Genomic DNA, 23,240 nt, shown 5'->3' on the forward strand with positions numbered 1-23,240 from the left:
CTCCAGTCCTCCATTACCCCACATTTGGAAATACTCCATAAGGAACAAGTCTATGTAGAAACTATTCTCAAGAAAGATCTCAATCTTTCTACTTCAGATGGACTTATTCATCTTGCTCCAGAGACTGCCATCCAGCACAAGTCACTGGAAATCACTTTGAACAATTGGGATGCAGCTCTCAGGATGATTATGGAGGTAAACAACACATTTTTGGTGAAATATGGTCTTAACCCTTAAAATCCTTTGACATAAGAGTCAAAAAGGAGGAGATATATATCTTATTAACAAAGGGAGAGATATTATAAGATGAATAAGAGAATGGGGGAAATAAAACCAAGGAAACCAAGGGGAGCATGATATACAGAGAATGACACAAACAACCAACTCAGGGGGAGTTACAATAATTTTGAGTTTTAATAATTTTGAGTTATAATAATTTTGAGGTATATATATTGTAAGTTACACAAATTTTGATTAAAGGTTTTTTAAACCTCTGTATATACCAAGCAGATAAGTTAATGTACTCATAAGATTAGTTAAGTGTTTTTGTCACTCATGTCAAAGGGGGAGATTGTTAACCTCATAATGGTTTTTGACACTTGAGTGCCAATACACTTAACCACTTTCTATATTGGAGCCGAGTACACCATGTATGCCGAGCCACAACATGAGCTGAGTCAAGAAAGACTTCAGGTGCTGAGTGATCTTTAGGTGTCGAGTAGCCTTTAGGTGCCGAGTGAAGATCAAGTGCCGAGAAAATTTCATGTGTCGAATGACTTTAGGTGCTGAGCATGATACAAATGCCAAGTGATATTTAAGTGCTGACTCACAGATGATGCCGAGCAATACGGAAATGCAACAAGAGCCGAGTAAGATAGTTTGTTATTTATTGTCGAGCATCTGAAATCAACAAGTGCCAAGTAACACAGAATGTATATATGAGTTTGTAACTTCATTGATTCATATGTAAACCATTTTCATGGCCAACATATGATAGGATTAAATGATAAGATCGAATATTTTGTATTTCCTATGCAATCTACATGTAGCCAATAAGAAAAATGGAGAAGGCATGCAACCAATAAGAAAAGTGCAAGGAATGAGCGGGAAGCAAAGATTCAATATGGATCGTAGATCCATACCTAACCCTAAGTCTTTGAATGTCTTTATAAGGAAGATGAAATCTCATTAGAAAGGGAAGTGGATGTACAGGGGTATGGAAGGAAAACTATTTTAGAGTAAAGAGCATCAGATCTCAGAGGATCAAGATTAGAGAAAGCAGATCAAGTGCTTGTATTCAGCAAATGAAGGATTGCAAGCTATCAGGTTTATTGTACCTAATACTCTCTAGCAATTGTATTAGAATGAAAAAACCTATGGTGATAGGTTAGCTTAATAGCTATTTTTTAGATCCTTTAAATAGGTGATTAAATCCTTTAACAAGGTGACACTTCATGTAAAGAGTTTGTAAATCCTTTAACCAGGTCACTATTGATATAGTGTAAAACCTTTAACAAGGCAGGCGTTTAATAGGGCAGACCATCAAAAGTGGTTAAATATTATTATTGTAGTGATTTTGTGGTTATCATCCCCACCCCATTTTTACCTTCTTATTTCTGGAGGGTTTTTGGGTTACCAAAATCTCAAGTGTTATGTGGTAATGCTTATATGTTTTTTCATAACTGTCAAATATGTTCATATGCATGCAATCTACTTTTAGTTAAAAAAATTTAATGGTTAAAATATAGTACTTCTAATTCACCCCCCTCCTCTCAGAAGCATTCTTCCCATTTGAATATTCCAACAATTACTAGAGAGTATTAGAAAGTCTTTGACCTAATAGCTTTGTAATCTTCAATTTTTGATTCGAGATCCTTATTCTACTCTGACTAACCTGATCCTTGCTTGATCTGATATGTCACTCTTTGAAATTTTGATATTTTGTTCTTCATCAACTAGATGCTACAATGCTACTCTGTTCTTCTAAGTCTTTTCACACTTCCTCTGAATTTCATTATAGTTCACCCATACACTACTCTCATTCACGCATACAATGGCATTTTGACCTCCTTTTAAAGATTTCAAAGACTTGGGGTTAGGTATGAATCTATGATCCATATTCATTCTTCATTTCCTACTTAATTCATGCACTTTTCTTATTGGTTGCATGCCTTCTCCATTTTTTTTATTGATTGCATGCTGGTTGCATAGGTAATGCAAAAGATTTTTTCTTATCTTTAATATCCTTCAAGATTCTTCTATGTTGGCTCAAAAATGGTTACATAGGTGTTTGTGCAATTATAAACAACTATGTTCAATCTGTGTTAGTCAGCACTTGTTACCCTTGATGCTCAGAACTTGATCATTATGTTTCTCGACACTTGTTGTAGTTCTATCCAGCTTGACACTTGAACTTACTTGGCATCAACTATTTACTCGGCATCAACTATTTACTTGGCATCAACTATTTACTTGGCATCAATTGTTTACTCAACATCAACTGTTTACTCAACATCTATACATATTTACTCAGCATGTGTTACTAGCTCGACATGAACTTAGTAAACATCTTATGTGTGTTGACACAAAATAGTCAAAACCTAGTCTTAGACTCAAAAATCTCCCCCTTTGACATGAGTGTCAAAAACACTTAGTAGTATATCAAAGTCTAATTTCCTCAAGTAAAATATGCATACAGTTTGGCATATATACAAGACTTCAAAATTTCTCAAAATTTTGTAAAAACTATATATATATATATATACACACACTTCAAAACTATATATATAACTCCCCCTGAACTGATGTGCCATTTCTATTCCTCTAACCAAAATTTGTGTGTTGTATGTGTCTCATGCTGATGTATCAGATACTCTTTGCCTTTGTTTCTATATCTGTATACCATGTACTCTGTATCTATGATACCTTTCATTCCTATTTACAATTCCCCCAAAACATTATATCTCCCTCTTAATTATTTCCACCCCTTAACTATATCTCCTTCTTTTGGACACTTATGTCAAAGGTTTCTAAGGATTCAAACCATATTTTGCCAAAAAAAATTTATTGACCTCCATAATCATCTAGAGATATGCATCCCAATTGTCCAAAGCAATTTCCAATGATTTATGTTGGATAGTTGTCTCTGCTGCAAGATGAACAAGTCCTTCCAAAGTAGAAAGATTAGGATCTTTCTTTAGAACTTTCTCTGCATAGGCTTGTTCTTTATGGAATACTTCCAAATGTAGGGTTATGGAATACTGAATTTGCCTCAATTTGGCCTTGATATTGGCCTCTTCTACTGTAAACATAGCTAATTCTTTCTATGTGTGAAGCGTTTGGGAAAAATTCTTCTCACTCTGAGCTAGATCATTTGGTAGCTGTGTGCTGGAAATATTTAGATTTCACTCCAAGCTCAATATCCTTTGGCGTATTTCCTGTGTGAAATATGAGGAATCACACAACTTTTTGTACAATGAGAATACGTTCTCAAGTACCTTTTTCACTTTTTCAATCTTTTTCACCAATTCAACCTGTGATAGTGCTAGTTCACTTGATATCTTTTCATTTACATTCATCTGAAATTTCTTCTCTGACAATTCCAATAATTTGACATTGGTTTCAAGGTCCTCATTCTGTACCTCATCCACAATGTTCGATAATTGCTCCATTATGGGTTGAGTTTCATCAGGTACTTGCAGGCTAAAGGCATCAAGAAATATATCTTTGATCTCCACTACTGCTTGCTTTTGCGTATACTCATTTCTGAGTATCTCTTGCCTCTTTCTCCTTTCTAGTGCCTCTTGCACTTCATTTATCTGTTGCAAGTTCATTGTCCTTGAGTCATAGCTTGGTATGACTATTTCTTAATCAAGTGCAGGGTATCTATAGTGATGTACCCTTGCAACCTTGGTAGTGCTTGAGCCTAGTGCAAATATTTGCAATGGTACTACATTAGTGCTTAGCTTCTTCTGACTAGTCCCCCAGGTAGGAAAATTTACCAATGTTTGTATTGCCTCCTACTATTTAGGGGTTTTCTCCACTTCTTTCTCCTCTCTTCTATTGCCTTGATCAATGATGACAATTTGTGGAGGTGCTCCTTGGGTTTGTGTTGTAGTAACATCTTGTCATGTTGGTTCCTTTGTAGGCTCCTTGGCAGTAGTTGTCATTTTTGTTGTAGAATCAACCTTAGAAATTTTTTCTTGTACCTCTTGCTCTTTAGGTTGATCTATTGTAGCTATGGGAGGTTGTGAGGATTGTTCTTGTGTAGTTTCCTTCTCCCTTTTTATTGCTACTATAGCTTTCTGCAACTCATCAACACTCACCAATACTGAGTTTGTGCACAGTTGTGCTTGTAGTGTTGATTGGTGAAGGATCTTCTTGAGATCCTCTGCAGTTAAAGGGTTGATGTTCTGAGATGAAGTGTCAAGAACATCCTTTACAATGATTGTAACTGTAGGTGTTGTATGTGGAGGACTTGGTGTTGGTAGTTGGGTGTCTTGGACACTCTATTTAGTTTGTTGCTCCTCTTCACCATGTGTCTCCAATGTCTCTTTTTCTAGCTCTTTTTCTCCTTCATCTTTTTCTATTTCCTCCTCCACTATTTTATCTTCCCTCTCTTGCTTACTGGCCTCAACCTTATTTGCATCTTCATACTTTTTAGTGTTCTACCCCTCAAAGGGATCTTCTCCATCCTTTATAGTAGTCAAGCCATATATCAACTTCCACATTCTTGTTGATTTATTAACAACTTCCTCAACTTTATTCTATAAGATGCTGAAGGCTCTATATTTTGGTGCAAACTTGCTTCCATTTTTCTTATTTGCCTTAGTTATTTGACCTTTACTCAATTCTAGCATTACTTGTGCCAATGTGGATTCTCTTATCTCTTTTTCCATTTTTAAATAATAATGCCACTTATTTTCAACAATTTCATATAACTCCTTGGGCATTTTATTGTCTAATTCAAGAGGAGTGTTCTTGAATTCTGTCATCATGGCATACACTGATTCTTCTACTTTATTTTGATCTTATCTACTCAATTTATTAAAATCAATATTTTTCAATTTAGAAAAATCTGCATTCTTCCTAACATTATCACAAATTTTATCAATATTTGACATAGGAGCATGGCTTACCACTCTAAATTGGTTGATATCTTCATATTCTATCCTTTCCTCATCATCTGACTCTTGTTGTGCAACATATCTTCTCTTTAGTTTCTTCTACACAGGACCAGTTAGCTTAGTAGCCTTCTTCTTCTCTTTGTCTTGCTCCTTGGCCTTTTGAGTTGGGGCTCTTGTGGTGGCTCTTGTTACTAGTATAGTTGGCTTGGCTTGGCTTGGCTTGGCTTGGCTTTGTAACCTTCCTTGCTTTAGGCTGGGTTGTAGGCTGACTTTTGGTTTTCTCTTCTTGGGCTCGACTTGAGCTAGTGCTTCCTTGGCTTCTTCTTCCTCAACACCTTCTTCCTTTTTTTCATCTTCATCTAAGCCTTATGTCAATGCAAGAGGTTGATGTTCCTCTTCATCATCATCATCTTCCTCTTCCTTGGCATCAGTACCCTCTCCTTCTACTTCTTTTGTAGTGCCTTCTCTAAACTTTTCTTTTAGTCTTCTTTACAAGTTTGTCTTTCTTCTTTAAAGTGGAGGCAGTTTTTAATTTCATATCCACTTTGGATCTCACCACATCATATGTTCCAAAATGTGGTGCATCCTTATCAATTTCTTTTGCAAGAAATGTTGTGATTTCTACTAATGCTTCATCAATGTTTAGCTCATACCCTAATGGTCTTAACCATCTAGTCCTTGGAATTGTTGCTTGGATATAAGTATAATCAATATCAACTAAGAAACAAATATCATTGATGTTCTATTCCACTAGGGAAATTGGTATCCTTAGTCTTTTCTTCATGGATTTCCTAAAATCCTCAAAGTAACTAGTCATTAGAGATTCAAAGTTGTCTCCCATTCGCTCAATGTACTCATTGATTTGAGTAATAGCTGACTTATCTAATTTCCAATTTACTTTTCCAAAAGAGGGAAATTCTTCCAAAACATAAAAAATCATATAGATCAAAACTGATCCAAACTTACACTGAGCACCAGATTCTCCATGATCTATTGTAATAGCAATTCTGCTAGATCATATGTATGATCCTTCTTGACAATTTTGTAGGCCACATCCATAGCAATGCACAAAACACTATTCAATCTACTTGATTGATAGAACTTATGAGATACAATTCTTACTAAAAAGTCTAGAAGGGGGTTTATTATTGTATTAATATAGTCATGCCCCTTTTGTTCCATTTTGCCCCAATGTTCTTTTCAATAGCTTTCTTAGAATCACTTCGTAGGGTCTTTTACCGAACTAGGGTTGGAAAACCTATAACCCTATGCATAATTATTTTTGTTATGTTGATAGGTCCTCCTTCTAACCATAAACAACCATTATGTATTCTACTTAGGACAATTCTTATCCATTCAATTTTGAAAACTATGGGGAAAACTAGGGCATGGGTTAAGCCCTTTCTTTCAACTATTTGAAATTATTCCTTTAGCACTCCATTTTCACATAGTTTTTCATATGCTTGATGAATCTCCATGTCTCCTATTTCTTCTACCTTTCAATTGTAACATTTCCTAACATCTTGCACCATTAAGAATTTGGGCAGAACCATGGATAGTGCACCAGCAAGATCGTTCTTATATGCAACTTCTGAAATTGACCTAAAATCTAGTTTTTTAACCTCATTACAACTAACTCAACCTTGAAACCTTTCTTTTCCTTAGGGTTTTTAGAACTGGAAGCCATATTACAAACCTAGGGTTTCAAAAGATATTAAACTTTATAATTGTGCAACTTGGCACTTGAGGAATACCTCAGATCGATGAAAACACTATTTGATCTTTGTCAAAATCTATGAAAAAGCTTCAATTATTGTTCATCAATCACTTATGTGCTCTTCTCATTCTTGCTCTGCATTCGAATGACAAGAAATGATCATAAAATTGACCTTATGCTCTTCAAAACATAGCATTAAATGCTTTATGCATATACAATTATACACTCGACTCCTTAATGATTTTAGCATAACTTGGCTTCCATTGACTGATCATCACTAAGCTCCAACTAGATTTCCTGTTCACTCGACTTCCATTGTCAACTTGGTTATGACCAATCACTCGGCTCCTACTAGGCGCTTAGCATATACTAACATTCACTTGGCATCTAAGGACAACTCGATAACACTGGTGAAAACTTTGAATTTCAACTTTGCATCTCTAATCGTGTTGATCTCTTCTTTTCAATCCTATCTTTTCTAGGAATGATGCATGATAAAACTTTCTAAATCAATCCCTCATTCCTTCTATCTACTTAGTTTGATGAAGTGTGAAAACTTGACCTGTTAGGTGAAGTGATCCCTTCATTTGATGAGCTACACTCATCTTTCTTCTTCCATGTCTTATTCATTTCTCCTTTGATGTGTTCAACATCTACCTTCTCTTTTCCTTTGTTGACTTCTAACTTGGGTGCCTTTGACTTTTTTGGGCAATTCCTGTTGATATGACTAGTTTGCAAGCAATTGAAACATGTGGTTTGACTTAACCATCTGCTGTAGTTGCCTCTAAAATGTGTCCTTATGCAATTTTTAGGAATGTGACCATATTCCTACTAGTAATGAAAGTTATACCTCATGTTATATTCCCAATTGTAGTGATGACTGTGGTTACCTTCTCTTGTTGCCTAATTTGATATCCACATAGGCTTTGATCTACACTCAAAAGCTCTATATCCATACTTCTTGCAATTGTAGTAGTGACCTTCAAATTTTAGTGTACTAATAGTCCTAGTCATGCAGTTATATGCTTGATGTCCTTTTTTTTTGCACTTATGACAATAACTTGCATTCTTAGGCTTATCATGTCGATGGGCATTTTTGCCCCTATATACATTAGAAGTATGTCCTTGTTTACCATAGAAATGACAAGTAGGTTTATTGTTCTTACCTTTGTTACTCATTTCTTCTATAGTCTTGGAGGAATCTCCTTGTTTAGTGTTGATGTAACCAAGTCCTGAAGTATCATTATTGGCCCTTGGTGATTTTAGTAGCTACTCAAGTACTTGATGGTCTCATTGGGTTCATTGAAGCTCTCTAAAATCTCCTTTTCTCTTTTTAGGTCATTTTTCAATTATTCATTTTGCATCTTTAGTGTAGAGATCTCAATATCCTTGAAATTTAGTTCATGAGCTGCATTCATCATCTAACTTAAAGTGTCTAGTTGCATCTTTGAGATTCTTTCAAAATCAATTGTCTTTTCCTCCAGTCTATTGGTAAGATTTCTCTTGTCATCTTCTAGCATAGCCTTGTCTTCAATGGCTCTTTTCTTCTATTCAGTTACCTCACAAAGCATCATGGTTTGTGATTCTTGTTCAACCTTGAGTATTCTGATATCTTTTGCTTGAGCTCTATTCTTCTCCATCAGGTCTGCTATTGTTGCATCAAACTCTTTGGAAACTCCATTTGAAAATATATTTGAGGTGTCAATCTCCTTGTACTATGTGTCATTCTCAGCTATGGCAATCTCTTTTCTTCTTTTTAAGGATTTTCTCAGTTCTCCTCTAGCTTCTTCCAAAGCATGTAAAGCAAGTTGTATGTTAATTTCCTAATTCTCTATGATCTTCCCAAGTTTGTAGACTTCCATTTCCAGATCTTTTCTCCAAGTTGTAAGGCTCCTTGTGAGAACTCGACTCTGATACCAATTGTTGGAATTAACAAGTGGGAATATTTACTTCTGAGAGGGGGGGGGGGGGTGAATCAAAAGTAACTAACTTTTCCCTTTTCAAATTCTTTTAACTAAAACAATTCACATGCATCTAATCTATCTACTAAACTTGAAAGTAAAGACATGCATGAAAATAGACAACACACAAATTTGGTAACCTAGAAACCCTCCAAAATGAGAAGGTAAAACTAGGGTGGGGATGACACCCACAAATATTACTGCAGCAATGTGTAACTGTAAAAGGTTACAATGTTTGACCACTTTCAATGGTTTGAGTTGTGACAGGCATGTCTAGTTAAAGACTTTACACTCTATCAAAAGTGACCTAGTTAAAGGATTTCACTACCCTACTAAAAGCAAGCCTAGTTAAAGGACTTTTGTACATTCATCAAAATGCCACCCTGTTAAAGGATTTACAAATGAACGCCAGGCCAAAATAAGTCCATAGGATTTCCATTATCTAATACAATTACTAAATATTATTAGAAATTATTTCACTTGATAGCTTTGCAATTTTCAATTGTTGATTCTAGATCTTTGTTCTGCTCTGAGTGACCTAATCCTTGCTTGATCTGATATGTCACTCTTTGAAGTTCTGATATTTTGTGCTTCATTAACTGGACGTAATGTTTCTCTATTCTTCTAAGTCTTTTCACACTTCCCTTTGAATTTCACTACAGTTCACCCATACAGTGCTCTCATTAATGCATATAATGGGGTTTTGTCCTCATTTTAAAGATTTTGAAGACTTAGGGTTAGGTATGAATCTACGATCTATATTCATTCTTCATTTCTCACTTAATTCATGCACTTTTCTTATTGGTTGCATGCCTTCTCCATTTTTCTTATTGGTTGCATGTTGATTGCATAGGTAATGCAAAAGATTCATTCTTATCTTTAATATCCTTCAAGATTCTTCTATGTTGGCTCAAAAATGGTTTACATAGGTGTTTGTGCAATTATAAATAGCTATGTCCAATCTATGTTAATCGACACTTGTTACCTCTAATGCTTGACACTTGATCATTTTGTTTCTCGACACTTGTTCTAGTTTTGTCTGGCTCGGCACTTGAACTTACCCAGCATCAACTATTTACTCGGCATCTATACATATTTTACTCGGCATGTGTTACTAGCTTGACATGAACTTAGTAAAGATCTAAAGTGTGTTGACACAAAATAGTCAAAACCTAGTCTTAGATTCAACACTTCTTAGACTTGCATCTGAAAAGACCATGATCAATGGGTTTGCCTCTAGCATCCAATGTCTTATTAAGAGGGCCATGGCTAGGATAGCCCATCTTCTTGACAAAAGTATACCCTCTTTCATAAGCTTTAGGAGAGGAAGTGATGTTCTCATTGTGCATATACTTCTCTTCTCTATAAATCCAATCTGTAATAGCCACATCTTCTTTCTCATCTTGAATAGGCACTGATGATTGTACAAATGTGTCAAATAATGTCATAGTTGAAGAGGAAGTTTTCATCTCTTGTGAAGGTTTACCATAAGACCTAGGTGAAATTGGTAATGCTATGAGAGAGTTGAGTTGATATCCCCACATGCCAAGGTCTATAGATTTGAACTTGTCTTTACATTCAGCTAAAGTTGCATCAAAATCATCTACTTCTCTATTGAGGGGAACATGAGTACTTGCTGGGTAAAAGCACAAACCTGTGTCACACTTTTACAAAGGAAACGGCTAACAAAATTATAACTATTCACCTTCAATGACATAAAACTAGTATTAATATTTAGAATTTGAAAATGAAGTAAACCAATGAAATGTGTTGAAATTCATGAAGTTAAGGATTATAATCTATAATAATTTTTTGAAATAAGAATTGATATAATTTCCTATTTTTTGAAGATGGCTTTCTAGCTGCTGAAAAATGGTGAAAATTAGGGGTCTAGTTCCCACAGTGAAATTGTGTGGAAATAAACTTGTTTCCCTTTGATCTTAGATTATGTTATAGATGACATATGTAGCTTGAAAAATCAAAAATGAAAATTGGCTTTGGATCTATATTTTCTCTTTTGTAACTATTCAAATTTCAAGACACATGAAATCGATAGTTTTCACCTCCCACCACCTTTTTTAAAATAAATCTATTCCAACGAAAAGTAAAAGTATACATTCTTGAAGAGGACTCTCTCCTATAGAATGCCATTTAATTATTAATTTTTTTATATGATTTAATATTTTTTTCTTTTTCAAAATTGACATCTTTTCGAGTGTTAAAATATGTACTTATAGAATTTTTTAGTTATAATATACTGTATCCAATTAAAACACTGTGAACTCTATATGAGAATATTCTTGACTTTGAGCTCTATAAAATAGTTTTTATATGTTGTTAAAAAAATATCATTAAAAATAGTAAGAGTTTTTGAAACGACAATTTTCTAAAATAATTTTATTTCTTTAGCAATTGGATACAAACTAGTATAAAACATGCATTTATTAGATATTTCCAATTAGAAAAGTGTGAGACCATATATAACTTAGCTAGAATACATTTATCAAGATCACATGTTTGAAAAAAATTGTTTTAGATAGAAATATACAAATTCAATTGTTCTGATAAGTCAGCCCAAAAGGTGACACAACTTTTTTCTTTTACCCTGTTGAGATTGAGTTAATAGACAAAGTATTATCCTTATGTATAGAAATATTTGTTCCATTGTAAGGGAGCTTAACACACTGATGAAAGGTAGATGGTACTACTTGCATATCATGAATCCATGGTCTACCAAGTAAAATATTGTATGCAAGGGGTCCAGTGTCAACTATTTGGAATAAAATATCTTTTTCTACATGATCAATCCTAACGAGAAAGTTGGCCAACCCCTTTGAACTTCTCTCTGCCTCATCATAGGCTTTGATAGTAATCTTCCTTCTGGTATCACTAACTTTCTTACAATAATATAATGTCTTTAAAAGACTCAAAGAACAAATATTAAGCCCAACACCCTCATCTATTAGCATGCGCCTAACATGAGTTCTATGGATAGTGACCTCAATATGAAGGGAAAGATTGTGTGGATGGCTTAAAGATTTACCATCTTCCTCTGAAAGGAAAGGTAATGATGACTAGAAATATGATTAACCATATTCTAGAATTGATCAACATCTAAATTGTTGGGGACATTTTCCATGTGCAAAGCATCCTCAAGGACTTGTTTGTGTCTTGGAGACAGCTCTAAAATCTCAAAGATCAAAATTTGATCAGGAGTTCTTTGCAATTGATCAACAAGATTATAGTTTAGCCTAGGATTAACCACTAGTTTTGAAGAAACATACTTGGATTGTGTTTGTTTTGGCTTACTTGGTTGGTTTGAACGAGGTCCTTTGATGACAAGAGGACCTTGACTTTGTGTAATAGCATTGAGACTTTGGGAAGACACTTGCATAGGTTTACTTGACTGGTTTGAATTGGGTCCTCTAATGACAAGGGGACCTTGAGTGACTCTCTAGAGTGAGAACTCCTTAGCACCAAATCAAGTTTTTCACCAAGGATAAGAGAGCTCAAATTTAAATCATAACCACTAGGATCTTTATCTTCCATCTTGTTGACACTTTCTTCTACAACCTCAACCATATTGACAACATTTTCTATATTTTCATAAGTGTAATTGATTGCAGCCTTGCCATTCTTAGGTTGGGAAGCTTCCCCATTCTCATTCTTTGGAAAAGGCTCTTTGAACGTTGTGTGATCAGCATTGGTATTTAATCCATCTATTTCAAGTTTTCCATCCTCAATAAGATCTTGAACAATATGCTTAAATCTCCCACAGTTTTCAATAGCGTGTATGATGCCATTGTGAAGTTTGCAATAGGCCTTCTCATCCCACCACCATGGCTTATGTTTAGTTATATGAAAATTTTCAGCATCATAAGGGTGCACAAGATTACTCTATGAGTAAGGAGCTTCATGAATATCTCTTCATATGACTCATCCAATTGTGTAAAGTTACATTTCTTTCCTTTAGGCCTTTCTTGATATCTTGGCTTGTTACTTTGTTGATTGGCACTAGCCAAATGGATAATAGCTTGGTTTTTAGGCATAGAGGAATCCACAACTCCATAATTAACCACGTGTTTTTTCTTATTCCAATATGTGTTCTTTACTTTATCCTTCTTGTTGTTGTTATTTTGACCATTGTTGTTCTTTCTATTTTTTTTCAAAATATCTTGCTCTCTTTAAATATCCTCAATTCTAAATGCAACTTCAACCATGGTATCAAAGGACTCAAAAAGCATCTTCTTAACTTCATCTTAGGTACCATTTTACTAAAGAGGATTTTAATCTTTTCTTTCTCAGGAATAGTCCTAGAATAGCAAGAGAATTATCATCTCCATCTTTGCAAGAAGTAACAAAAGATTCTCCTTAGTTTTTCTTTGTATGACATAAGTCCAATAATGAGATAGATCATGAAAGATTGTATGCAAAATGTTGAAAAAATCTTTGAATTAACTCAAGGAACATCTTAACAGGAGGAGTTGTATTGGTAAACAATTCCATTGCTTGACCCTTAAGACTCCTTGGAAATAATCTCATAACATATGAGTCCTCATGATGAAACTCAAAACTCGTAGTATAGAACTGACACACATGATCATTTGGATCCCTATTTCCATCATATTTTTCATATTGGGGGATCTCCAATTTTCTAGGAAAATCTTTCATGTCAACACTCTTATCAAAATGATTAGGACAAACTGAATCGAGTAAAAAAGAACTCTTGGGTGTTGATATTTCCTTCAGTTGTTTTTCAATTGGTCAATTTCTTCTTTCATAGAGAGATCATGCTTTTGAATATTTTTGTCTACATCAAAGTTGTAAGGGACCTTACTACCCTTTTTGATTAAATGTTGAAAGCATGCATCTTTGTTTTGTTCCATATGTTGCTGAAAATGTGGGTCTTGTTGCATAGCCATGAAATCATAAGAATTGTGTTCAAATCTTGAGCTACCACCTCCATATTGTGAATCATGATGAGAATGTTGTGAAGGTTTTCTTGAAACTCTAAGAGGTGTTGGTCTCCTATAATCATCATTTCTTGAAGCTCTCCTACCTCTAGGACTAGGAGATGGTGAAGGTGTTCTCCAATGCTTTCCATTTCGTAGGATCTTAGGAGGAATGAGTGGAGGAGAGTTGTTTCCACCACCAATGTGCACATCATTGAATTTATTGTCAAGTTATGCAGCAATGAGAAGGTCTTGTTCTTTTTGATGGGATTTCCTTTTTATCTCAATTATAACTTTCCGTTCTTCCTCTAGGTGTCTAAATTGTTCTTCCTTCTTAGCTTGTTCCTCTAGAAGAGCTTTTCTCTCATGCTCAAGTACTTTAAGTCTATCACTCACATAATCTAAAGGTTTCATGAGTGGTGTATGTGGTCTTGACTATCTAAACCAGTTACCAATAGATGTTGCATTCACACAAGTGCTAGAAGGCTCACTAATTTGATCATCATATTGGGATTTCTCTTCTTGATAGGTGTAATGTGTACCTTTCTTAGCCCTTTGGTGTGCATCCAAATATCCATCCTTAATATGTAGTGAGATTGGTCTATTTTCATGAGTGGGATCACCACACAAAAGGTCAACATAATATTCACCACTTTGATTCTTCTTTTGTGGAACCGTTGTAAAATTCATATCCATATCTAAGTGATGTGATGCTAAGGGTGTATTCAACTCAATAAGGTCACTACTAGGGTCAAACAAATCTTCTAGAATATTCTTAGGCAATTGAAAAAACATAGGTTCTTTTTCCTTACATCTTTGATGAGTTTGAGCTAAAGGTAATTGTTTAAAGATGACTTGAGGTCACTTTCCTTGATCTACTTGATATCTTTTTGTAACCAGCATGAATGAAAAGGTACTAGGTGATAGGATACACCTAGGAAATGTTGGTGCCAAAATATGATAGTAAAAGCACTCACTTATCCAAAAGAGATGTGATAAGATATAATTTTGAAATAGGCATAATCCAACATTGCCATAGAGGTTCCCACAACTTTGGGTGAATACCCTAGCACATATGGATCGGGAGGATGATTTACCCAAATTATAAATATTTAAAAATATTTTTTTATGAAAGTGGGTGGACAAGAGATTACTAAGACTCTCCAAGTATAATATAAAAGAATCCAAAGGTATATCTTTCTCAAAAAGGATGGTCTCTAACTCACCAACTCCAAACAAGGTTACTTGTGAAATCAAAGATCACTAATTCAAGGGGTCAAAGCACAATAACCCAATATGCAAACAAGCTTCTAACAATGGGGTAAGTAGCCTAATCTGAACTGGATCAACCTAGGGAGACTAGAAATAATAGGATAGCAAAGCAGTTTGATCATAAAGTCTAGACTCAGGAACTCAAATTTTATTTGTTTTAAATATCCAACTAGGTGTGATAAATTTTGATCATGAACCAAGCATGCAAGACAAAAATCAAAAATTTCAAGAAAACATCTTCAAACAATGAGCAAGGGACAAAGAAACCTTGCACATGAACAAGAATAGTGTCATAGTATCAATCTAATCCCTAGAACCACCACTATGTATGTTCTCAAAATGTTTTCCAATCACTCACATAATCTTAGAAAAGAAAATTTGGTAGCACTATGGTTCTTAGTAATGTTTAACTCTACAACTTTTGCAATCTAGAGTGGGAAAAATTCAATCCTGATGCACTAGGGTTTTGACATATTCTAAGAATCTAATCAATCAGAGATACTAAGGAAATCCGACAACTCAAAAAAATACTACACCCATGAGGATTTCCCCTACAAGGACATTTATATAGAAATTGCTACTACCACCTCAAAAATAGTTATTACTACTTGAGGTTTTGTCCATGTGGTTGACCCAATAAAGGAAATATGCACTATGATTAACCCTCTCTAGTCAAGGAAGATTCACAAATTTGCACCACATGGGGACTTGATTTGAATTCAAAGATTTCAAGTTTTTGATCTGCCCAACAAGGAATAGAGCATACTCCTCTAGCCTCTTCACGTTACCCAAACATAGCAAACAAGATTCTTTTATATGCTAGTTCAGAATCACCTCACCAATTTTTTGAAAAATCTAACAAACCCACCAATCTCAAAAGAGAAAGTACTAATGGATGTTGAGAACAAACTCAAGTGGAATAGTGAGATAATAACAAATATCCTTCTCTAACTACAAGGGGATCTATTGTTGAGAAGAGTTTTGCATGTAAAGCAAGTAAATTAAGCACATTCCCTCAAGAACTCCAAAAATAGTATTCATAGAGCCTAATTACTATCTACAACACATATGCATAAAAGTAAATCTAGATCCAATTTTAGAGCATGAAATGAAGTGTGAATCTATGAGAGCATATAAAAGCACTCAAGCCAAACACATGAGAGGTTTCATTTCATTTTGAAATCCAAATGTTATAGATCCAAAAAAATACCTAGTAATCCTTGCAATGCATCTTTTCTATATTGTACCTTTCATTTATGCTTGAATGCTCACTTACAACGAACAAAGCAACAAACAAAACAAGTAAACACAAGATATGCAATATATATCCAACTTATGCAAAACTAGGTTAGATCTAAAAAATTAATTTTTAAGAGTGATAATAAATAAAATTTAACTCAAATGAAAGCTCACATCATGCATTGATCCATCTAAAAATTAAATGTAAGCTATTCATTAAATGCCCTTTTTAATATTGATTTTTTGACCCAGTCAACATGATTAGACCTATATGATATGAATTTGAATCCAAAGTCCTAAATACAAAAAAGATACCCCTATCAAAAATTAGAGAACTTTCTAAAAATGTTAGAATTTTGAAAGATCTTTTCATTTGTACCCTAAGGATCCATTTTATCAAAATAGAACAGTTTTTACAAATTGAATTATTGAGCCTTAATATGATCACTAAAATCAAAACACAAAGAACCAATCCTATTTAGAATTCAAGGGCCTTTCCAAAATTGTAGACTTTTTCAAAAAAAAATTCTAATTTCCACACTAAAACAATTTTTCATGAAAAATCAAGAAAAACTTATTTTAAAAAAAAGAAAATACCTTGGAAAAATATGAAAATTTCACTGAAGCTTCTTTGATATGTTGCCAACCTACAAAAATAAATTTAGACTAAAACACCAAGATGTTTAGGAGATATGATCAAATCTTTAACATCTAGGGTTTTTATTCTCCAAACAAATTTGCATAAGGGGGTTAGCTCCAAAAATATCTAAAACCAGCAAGTAAAGGTGGGTTGCCCTATGGTGAGCACCAAAGAATGCATGCCTAAAATGTGAGAAAACTTCTATGAGTCATTATATCCAAGATTTCTCAAGAATGAGATCTCAAACGGTGACTCATAGCTCTCTATTTAAGGAGTGTAATGGAGGCCCTCAATTTGACCTAGTTTATACCTATGTAAGTACACCATAAAATGAGAGATTCAAGGATCAAAATATGAATGCAAATGAAGATGCAAGCTAATCTAAATGATAACAATGTAAAGCAATGCAAGAAAGGAAATCTAATCTATGAAAGAAAATAAAAATGCAAGATTAATCTATAAAAGAAAATATTAATCTAAGCTAATATGAAAATGCAAGGATTGAGCATGATGATGGAAGCCATGGATGTTTTAGAGAAGAAGACAAAGAAGATAGAAGTTCTCCACAAAAAGCTTTAATATTCAAACTCTTCCAAAAATCACTCTCCAAACTTGCAATATAACAATAGCATAATCGTGGAGGTCAAAAGTGAGGAGGGGGCTCTCCCTTATAAAGAAGAATGACTAATTAAAGATTAAGAGATAATAAGATTAAATCAAGGGTGGAGAAAGAATTATCCGTGTAAGACAAAATTCTACCAATGAGAAAAGAGAAAAATTAAATGGAATTTCACTTAGAAATATGTGCATTTAAGTGTAGAGGAAAAAAGAATATATTTAATTTTTATTTATTTTATTTCCTTTTTCAAGTGGGATTTTATTTAATTAAAAGGGAGCAAGTTCTTTTAAATAAATAAGAAATATTAATTAAACTAAAAAAGGGGTTTTTCTCTCAATTAATTAAATGTGGATTAATTATTTAATTAAAAGACAGGTTTTCTTTTAATTGAATAAGACTTAGGATAAAATGATCAAACCTTAGGAAATGTTGAAATAATTGAGTTAATTACAATTTGATCAAAGAAATTGATTTGAATTGATTTAAAAGAATATTGCAAACCATTGACTTCGAAATTTGATAAATCGAATAATGGGGGCCCATACTCTAGGCAACCATTTTAGGGTGCATACAGGTTGCATCATAATTATTAATAAAATATTTAATTATTATATGCCCAAATTTTAGCTTAAGTAAACTAGAGATAGTAAGTGACATAATAATTAAATCAATATGATTTAATTAATAAGAAAAAATTATTACTCTAACACCCCATGTTAAGATAAACTTAGGGAGTAGCTAAAAATCTAGAAGCTATTACTTGTACACTCAAACCATTTTTAGGTGATTACATTACTAAAAGTAAATTTGGGTCCCGACAAAAAGGCCTAATAAGGTACCCAAGCACAACCAAATCTCTGAAAAGAGGAGAAATAAAGAAAACCACATGGGAAAAACCCAACTCCAAAAAGAGATGGAAAGAATGTTCTAGAATATAGGAACAAAAGGATGATCATAAAGAACACCACTAAAGCATGAAGCTACAAACACTATCAAATTGATGATCTAAAGAACCTCCCCTATATAGAACATGACTAGGTAGAGAATACTAAATTTGAAGAGTTGGTCAATCAAAAATGGAAGGTATCTGCATGGCCTGTAAAAATAGAAAAGAAAGAATGTCTATATGGTAAATGATCCCATCTCACTGAAATGCATAGGTATCCATCTACTACAATTGCATAGTACATAAGATCAAGTACTAAATACATATCTCACTCAATCAAACCAAGAAAGCAATACAACCAACATAACCCCCTATAATGTTGAGAGGTAAGACGTGAACAGTGAAACATAATGCAATATCTCATGTAGAAAGAAGAACTAGGAACATCGAGAGTGCAAAATAAGTACAAACACATTGGCACATGTCCTTGACACATCATGAGCTTAATGTCATGAAAGGAACACTCACTTGACAAAGGAAGATGGAAAATATGGCCAACATGAAACCCCCTCAGTGTAAGGAAACTTGGCAATAAAGAATATAACCATTTCCACATAACCCATAATAAATCTAAAATAAACACGAAATTAAAATCCACATGCAAGAGAATAGACAACATACCCACAAAATTGTGACACAAGATATATCCTGGGAAACCCTCATTGAGGGAAAAAAAACCCAGCCTCCAAAAGCATCCATCACCATGTATTATTCAGCAAAAAATACCATTGCCATACAACCATGGAAGCTTTCATGGCCATAGCCACAACCGAGCAAACTATGTGAACAAGCATGAATCCACACATCCCATGCCATGCTTTCAACCTTCACAAATGCTCCCTTGGCTAACCTGTCAAGCCTTGTCTCGCTCGACTCTTGCCTTTTGTCTTCTCCTTGTCACTCTTTTTCTCTCTCCTAAAACAACTACCCTTGTGGTTGCTTATATAGTAGCAAGTCCCACAAAACCACTAAGTGGTATTACATAAACCATGTGCTACCTAACCCACCGACCCCATATTTAATATTGGGCATTTAATTCTTTTTCTCAATATTAAATAATTACATAAAATATTTTCACAATGTTACAATACAACTCATTGAGAATATTCCATGGGAATCTTTACATGTTGCACATCTATCTAGGTACAACATTACATAATAAAATAACAATATTATGCAATGTGTGCAACACCCATTATCTCAACAATCTCCCACTTGTTGTATACATTGCATAGGGTCAATCTGTAGCCACATAAATGAACAAGGGAACAATCCCTCCCAACACGTCCACCATCATGGATCAAAATACACCAAGTGCTCCATCTTGGTACCTGCAACAAAATCAAAGTATCTAGCATCTCGAACATGAATGATCTCACCTCCTATTATGCCACTCCCACTGGACATACATAGAAGCCATCCAAAGAGAAAGCCACCCAACCTGTCGCATTAGAAGATCATAAAATCCTGTACCAACTGAAATGCCAAGCACAAAAAACCTGATCCAAAGGTAATCACATGTATCCGTAGTTGTCAAAATATCTATAGCTGAAATAGCACCCACAGCAAAGTGCCAAACCCATCCAACTATCCATTCTTCAAAGGTATAACAAGTGAATCTTATATCACCGACATATCCAATCTGCAACCTGCAATCACAAGCCTCAAGAGCAATACCTACCACATATATACCAAGAAGCTCCCACTGGAAAAGATAATGTCAAATCTATAACCAATCCACTCAACACATCTCAAAGAAGTGAATCCATGTAGTATTAAGGACATCCACAATACATAAACCAATATCTTGCAAGAAAAAACTCTCATAACAAGTCTCCAATAGTCTCCCCAATTCTCCACAACCAACAAAGGAAAGAGATAAAGAAATAACCATGTCATCTCTCACATGACATACATGAACACAAACCAGTGATCACAATCTCCAACCAATCTCAAATCCAATGTAGGAAAAAACTGAACATCCAGGAAGATAACTGAGACCAGAGAAAACATGCAAATCATAACCTGTATCATGTCCTTCTACACACACCTCTAGATGTAAACTGTGCAAGTATGATCTCCTCCATAAAACCCCAACAAGAAGCCTCAACAACACCCAAACCATACCATATAACTAATCATGGATGTAAGCCTCTCACAAGAAGAAAAAACTTAATAAACCATTCCTAAACCAAGAATAACCATTCCTAATCCAAGGAATATGCCCAATATAAAACCATCTCCCAAACTCAACCAGCATAACAACATATGCACATGGAGATAACTAATGCTAAAACCATCTCTCAAATGAACCCTCCAGAACTAACTCATGTACCATAGCTCAAGATCCATATCCATGAAAGACAAGCATAAATATAATGCAACTGAGAGAAAGAATGGGCTATACCTCTCAAGTAGCAAACCGCCGAGTAGACCAAGAGTGGGGAATGAGAATTTTCATCAAGATACCCAAGTCTCCAACCAAGACTCATCTAAGAACAATCTCCTCTCAAGTCCATATCAGGTGACTGCCCCTCGGACTTCCTGCTGAAACCATCAATCGTCCCAACAAATACTTCTCTAATCCAAGAGAAATCAGCGTCACCACCATCTCTAAGTATCCATGAGCACCTGTAACCAATCAATCCATGCCAACTCCAAATGAAACATAGCAATATCATGAAGTATCCAACTTATGATCAGTGTACTCAATACCAAGAAACTAAACCAAGATCAATGTCCAAGTTCCAACCATGGCCTCAGGAACATAAACATGACAACATGATCTTACCATCTCAACTAAAGAGATAACATGCTCCATATGAACACACTATAACATGTCACAACTCTAAACGCGTATCAAGAGTATACCATGACATAATAATGAAACCATCCTCACACCAAGGATAACATGCCAAATAAAAGCATAAACCACACCTTTGCCAAGAACCCTGTGAGTCCTCAAGATGCAACCATCTCCACACACCATGAAGAAAAACATCTCCACATACCATGAAGAACCATCTCCACATACCATGAAGATAACCAAGAACTCCATGAGTCCTCAAGATCTAACCATCTTCAAACACCATGAAGATAACAAGTGCACTATGCAAATGTCAAAGACGCTTCTGCAGCAACAGGATCTAAGACAAACCTCCAACATCTGCAAACACTCAATAAATATATCAATGCCAACAACTCTCACTCAACTGTGGTACCAAGTCACCTATGGCATCATAAAATCTATCCTCTCCAAACCAAGAAGATATAAACCAAACCAGGAACTAATCCTACACTGTCACCCCATCACTGTCACAAGCTCGCACTAAAATGTGTATCCAAGCTATCCATGACATCATGATGAAAACCCATCCTCTAACCATGAGAATCAACCAAGGCATTAAACCGTCAAAGAACTCAAAGTGCACATCATGAGCTCCTCAAAAGAAACCAAATAACCATGATCCTCAACCAAGAAGATATACCACCATAACTGAATACGAAATCCAAGCTAATGAACATCAAGGATGTACCTGTATAACCAATCATGTCATGCCAAAATCTATGACACCATGATCACATCCATGAACTGAGCATCTGGCTCTCAATATGTCCAACTTGTCAGCATAGTCAACCACAATCCTCTGCCATGACTATACCTAGTAACAACATCTCATCCCTTCTACATGAAGATAAAATCATGTGACTTAGGACATAGACAACCCAAATCCAAGCCACCAATCTGAATATGCATCAATAATAAAAGATCAATGGGCAAAGATAACCCATAACCAAGCTATAAATGCAACCTATAAGTATAGACCGCTTACAACACTGCACAACTTGTAGACCCAACAAGTCATCATGCATATCCAAACCAAACACTGATAACCATATCATCATGAGACCAATCTAAAATATGAACTGAGTATACAATAACATCAAATTTTAAATTTCCAATGCCATAAACTCACAATGTTACCATAGTCAAAATATGTCTATAAACTGCTTAGATCAATATATCACCAAATAAATCATGCCAAACCTACACCAAATCTAAACTAATGTATAGAGCTCTCCAAGAGCTTTCTGTTGACTACTCGAAGTCCAAAATCCGACTTCGTATGCCCAAGTTATGCCCTAATTCGTGCTCAAAATAAACAACATCTAACTTTAGTGCTCTTAAAACTCAACAAAATTTCAAAATCATAGAACCAAACCTACACCATGTTGTAGTGCGCTGAATTAGCTTTCCAACACTTGTAAGAACTCTGAAATCCGATATTCTGAGAGAAAGTTATGGTCGTTTTACTAAGACAGTCTTTTTACCATTTTCAGTACGATTTTTCATTTTTTAATTTTTTCAGTGACGAAAATTTTGACGGGATTAAATTTGACGGCCATCACGGACTGAAACCAAAAAACTCTTTCATTTTCTCTTAACATGGCCAAACTAGGGCATATTATATATCAAATTTTATGGAAATGTCGACCCGGATCCAATGGTGAGGTCTTTTTTTACCTAGGAGGTCATTTTTGCAAGCTACCCCTCAAAACCCTCATTTAAATGAAACATCTGAAAAAATCTTTTTCTCCAACAATTTTCACATGCCCAAAATATTTTAACATCCCATCATAATAGAAAATCCAAAAACCCTTAGATCTACAATAAATCATTCATATATCTTGCCCTTTTCTTTTATCCTCTCATGCATTCCCATGGATTCAATCTAGGGTTACAATAATAAAACCATAGCTCTGATAC

This window comes from Cupressus sempervirens, chromosome 9 (genome assembly GCF_028749045.1).
Source record: "Cupressus sempervirens isolate cs-2001-9-10 chromosome 9, ASM2874904v1, whole genome shotgun sequence".
Lineage (NCBI taxonomy): Eukaryota > Viridiplantae > Streptophyta > Pinopsida > Cupressales > Cupressaceae > Cupressus > Cupressus sempervirens.